Here is a 5,000-nt window from a genome sequence, read left to right on the forward strand (position 1 = left end):
TTAATAGTTGGATTCCTTCTGTCTTTAGTTATCTATTTTTTCCTAAACATTGACACGTTATTGATTTCAAATAGGCCAGAAAACAAGTTTTCAAAGTAATGCACTTTTTTTTTTCTCTTCTGGACTCTACTCTAGAAGGCTTCGCCCAGCCTTTACTTTCTTTCCTCTTCCAGGAATCGTCTCTGCTACACTTCTGTAGTAAATCCATCTGGCAGCATGCACAGGATTTAGTATGAATAAGTTACCTTTGAGTGAATGCAGGGATTATTTGTATCTGGTCTGGATTGTGCTGGTAGCATATGAATTTGCTGCAGTGTCTGTATAAGCTGATTAATAGATGAGATCTGGCAGTAGTCAGCCAATGTCCAAGAATACATAGTGAGGTGTGAGTAAAAAGGAGGAAGCTGGTCAACATTCTGAGTAGGCTGTAGAGAGTCTTCCAAAAGAAGGCCCATGAGATAAAGTGCTGTTTATTTTAGTTAGCAAAAGTAGGCAAACGTAGGCACATTGGAGAGGAAGAAAAGAAACTCCAAAATATACAAACAGGATGAGAAGATCTGCGAGCACAGAAAAAGAGGGACACAAACGCCGTGTAGTCGTGGCCGAGTGGTTAAGGCGATGGACTAGAAATCCATTGGGTTCTCAAAGCGCAGGTTTGAATCCTGCCGACTACGGAGGTTTGTTTTCCGTCATCCTTGAATATTCTTTAAAACTCAATGAAATGCAAAGTCTGCATGTAGTAAAGTGCGTTTGAGTACTTATCCGTCGCTGTATTGCCAGCCATTCCTTTTCTCTCGCTGAAGAATGTTTCATGCCGTCCTAAGCACTAACGCAAACTAAAGAGATGGAATCAGAAGGGCCTCAAACCCTACCGTTCTTCGAATGGTTTCCCTCAAAGCATTCCTGTGTAGTTGTGGCCGAGTGGTTAAGGTGATGGACTTGAAATCCATTGGGGTTTCCCCGCGCAAGTTCGAATCCTGCCAACTACGTTTGGTTTGTTCCCGTGGGTGCTAGTCTGTTGATCAGTTTGCTTTTCCACACCCCACTGTCAAAACTGTTTTAACCAATACATGATGAAAAGCGATCGATATGCTTGCTATGTCTCAGTCGTGCTCCATGTTTGTTCACAGCAATTACTTTATTCTGAGGCTTAAATGACTGTTTGACGCAACTTTTATTTTCACCAATAGAAAAGAGAGCCCAAGCAGCATTTACAATGCTAAAACCTACTTGTCTCTCTTGGCGCCAGCTTTCCCTTTGTCTGCCTCCAGAGAGATTTCCTAATGCCATTAGCAACTTGGAGGACTCCAAAGAGTTGGAAAAGCACGACTATCACTTGTTTGCCATTGGACTTCTTCCAACCGTCTAAGCACTTTTAGCATGATGTGATCAAATAGATTTAAAAACCACACGACTATCAGGAACTATCAAGACTTAACTGCAGCACTCAAGGGGCTGCTCAGCCATGTAAAGCTATTTAGGAATTTCCTAGCAACATAAAAAAGGTAACAAGGCATAGTGCAACCTTCTCAATACGAAAGATCAGAAATCTCAGTTGGATCGACGGAGCAGACCTTTGGAGCAGAAAGCCTGATGGGAAAAAGAAAAAGAAAACAAAGTACACATAACTTTTTTATCATTTCAGGAAAGTGGCTAGGGTCATGGTTTAAGCACAAGAAAAACCTTTATGAAAAAACTGACTATATGCTTGGTTTGCTTTCGGTCACAATGTGTCTGGTTTCGATGGCATTCCTGTGGGGAATGAAGGCTCTACATTTAGTTTGTCTGTCAGAATGCTAACCGGTTGCCCATGCTGTGTAAGTTGTTTGATAATAGAGGTCTGCCCTGAGCCAGCCAAGAGTAAAGTCACACACAGTGAGTTGTGTGACCAGGGCTTAACCACAGAAAGCTATTTAACATTTTGATTTTGCCTTAGTGAGCCTGTAGATAGAAAGAAGAGCCATGCAAAAAAAGAAAGAGGTTCCAACTCTCCCTTAGCGGTAACTTTGAAACGATGCACATTTAAAAAAACAGCGCCTAGAGAGATTTTGGGAAAGAACAGAAGCTGCCTTTTGGCTATATTTCTATCTCGACTCAGTTTAATAGTTGGATTCCTTCTGTCTTTAGTTATCTATTTTTTCCTAAACATTGACACGTTATTGATTTCAAATAGCCCAGAAAACAAGTTTTCAAAGTAATGCACTTTTTTTTTTCTCTTCTGGACTCTACTCTAGAAGGCTTCGCCCAGCCTTTACTTTCTTTCCTCTTCCAGGAATCGTCTCTGCTACAGTTCTGTAGTAAATCCATCTGGCAGCATGCACGGGATTTAGTATGAATAAGTTACCTTTGAGTGAATGCAGGGATTATTTGTATCTGGTCTGGATTGTGCTGGTAGCATATGAATTTGCTGCAGTGTCTGTATAAGCTGATTAATAGATGAGATCTGGCAGTAGTCAGCCAATGTCCAAGAATACATAGTGAGGTGTGAGTAAAAAGGAGGAAGCTGGTCAACATTCTGAGTAGGCTGTAGAGAGTCTTCCAAAAGAAGGCCCATGAGATAAAGTGCTGTTTATTTTAGTTAGCAAAAGTAGGCAAACGTAGGCACATTGGAGAGGAAGAAAAGAAACTCCAAAATATACAAACAGGATGAGAAGATCTGCGAGCACAGAAAAAGAGGGACACAAATGCCGTGTAGTCGTGGCCGAGTGGTTAAGGCGATGGACTAGAAATCCATTGGGTTCTCAAAGCGCAGGTTTGAATCCTGCCGACTACGGAGGTTTGTTTTCCGTCATCCTTGAATATTCTTTAAAACTCAATGAAATGCAAAGTCTGCATGTAGTAAAGTGCGTTTGAGTACTTATCCGTCGCTGTATTGCCAGCCATTCCTTTTCTCTCGCTGAAGAATGTTTCATGCCGTCCTAAGCACTAACGCAAACTAAAGAGATGGAATCAGAAGGGCCTCAAACCCTACCATTCTTCGAATGGTTTCCCTCAAAGCATTCCTGTGTAGTTGTGGCCGAGTGGTTAAGGTGATGGACTTGAAATCCATTGGGGTTTCCCCGCGCAGGTTCGAATCCTGCCAACTACGTTTGGTTTGTTCCCGTGGGTGCTAGTCTGTTGATCAGTTTGCTTTTCCACACCCCACTGTCAAAACTGTTTTAACCAATACATGATGAAATGCGATCGATATGCTTGCTATGTCTCAGTCGTGCTCCATGTTTGTTCACAGCAATTACTTTATTCTGAGGCTTAAATGACTGTTTGACGCAACTTTTATTTTCACCAATAGAAAAGAGAGCCCAAGCAGCATTTACAATGCTAAAACCTACTTGTCTCTCCTGGCGCCAGCTTTCCCTTTGTCTGCCTCCAGAGAGATTTCCTAATGCCATTAGCAACTTGGAGGACTCCAAAGAGTTGGAAAAGCACGACTATCACTTGTTTGCCATTGGACTTCTTCCAACCGTCTAAGCACTTTTAGCATGATGTGATCAAATAGATTTAAAAACCACACGACTATCAGGAACTATCAAGACTTAACTGCAGCACTCAAGGGGCTGCTCAGCCATGTAAAGCTATTTAGGAATTTCCTAGCAACATAAAAAAGGTAACAAGGCATAGTGCAACCTTCTCAATACGAAAGATCAGAAATCTCAGTTGGATCGACGGAGCAGACCTTTGGAGCAGAAAGCCTGATGGGAAAAAGAAAAAGAAAACAAAGTACACATAACTTTTTTATCATTTCAGGATAGTGGCTAGGGTCATGGTTTAAGCACAAGAAAAACCTTTATGAAAAAACTGACTATATGCTTGGTTTGCTTTCGGTCACAATGTGTCTGGTTTCGATGGCATTCCTGTGGGGAATGAAGGCTCTACATTTAGTTTGTCTGTCAGAATGCTAACCGGTTGCCCATGCTGTGTAAGTTGTTTGATAATAGAGGTCTGCCCTGAGCCAGCCAAGAGTAAAGTCACACACAGTGAGTTGTGTGACCAGGGCTTAACCACAGAAAGCTATTTAACATTTTGATTTTGCCTTAGTGAGCCTGTAGATAGAAAGAAGAGCCATGCAAAAAAAGAAAGAGGTTCCAACTCTCCCTTAGCGGTAACTTTGAAACGATGCACATTTAAAAAAACAGCGCCTAGAGAGATTTTGGGAAAGAACAGAAGCTGCCTTTTGGCTATATTTCTATCTCGACTCAGTTTAATAGTTGGATTCCTTCTGTCTTTAGTTATCTATTTTTTCCTAAACATTGACACGTTATTGATTTCAAATAGCCCAGAAAACAAGTTTTCAAAGTAATGCACTTTTTTTTACTCTTCTGGACTCTACTCTAGAAGGCTTCGCCCAGCCTTTACTTTCTTTCCTCTTCCAGGAATCGTCTCTGCTACACTTCTGTAGTAAATCCATCTGGCAGCATGCACAGGATTTAGTATGAATAAGTTACCTTTGAGTGAATGCAGGGATTATTTGTATCTGGTCTGGATTGTGCTGGTAGCATATGAATTTGCTGCAGTGTCTGTATAAGCTGATTAATAGATGAGATCTGGCAGTAGTCAGCCAATGTCCAAGAATACATAGTGAGGTGTGAGTAAAAAGGAGGAAGCTGGTCAACATTCTGAGTAGGCTGTAGAGAGTCTTCCAAAAGAAGGCCCATGAGATAAAGTGCTGTTTATTTTAGTTAGCAAAAGTAGGCAAACGTAGGCACATTGGAGAGGAAGAAAAGAAACTCCAAAATATACAAACAGGATGAGAAGATCTGCGAGCACAGAAAAAGAGGGACACAAATGCCGTGTAGTCGTGGCCGAGTGGTTAAGGCGATGGACTAGAAATCCATTGGGTTCTCAAAGCGCAGGTTTGAATCCTGCCGACTAACGCTGACTGTTTTCCGTCATCCTTGAATATTCTTTAAAACTCAATGAAATGCAAAGTCTGCATGTAGTAAAGTGCGTTTGAGTACTTATCCGTCGCTGTATTGCCAGCCATTCCTTTTCTCTCGCTGAAG

At 41.6% G+C, this 5,000-nt stretch overlaps 1 non-coding gene across 1 annotated transcript; it reads left to right on the forward strand.

The window, feature by feature from the left end:
- Positions 1 to 3,006: 3,006 nt before the first annotated feature.
- Positions 3,007 to 3,088, forward strand: TRNAS-UGA (transfer RNA serine (anticodon UGA)). The gene has a single exon. It is a non-coding gene; the product is annotated as a tRNA-Ser (tRNA).
- Positions 3,089 to 5,000: the final 1,912 nt, after the last annotated feature.

This window comes from Pelobates fuscus, chromosome 12 (assembly GCF_036172605.1).
Source record: "Pelobates fuscus isolate aPelFus1 chromosome 12, aPelFus1.pri, whole genome shotgun sequence".
NCBI lineage: Eukaryota > Metazoa > Chordata > Amphibia > Anura > Pelobatidae > Pelobates > Pelobates fuscus.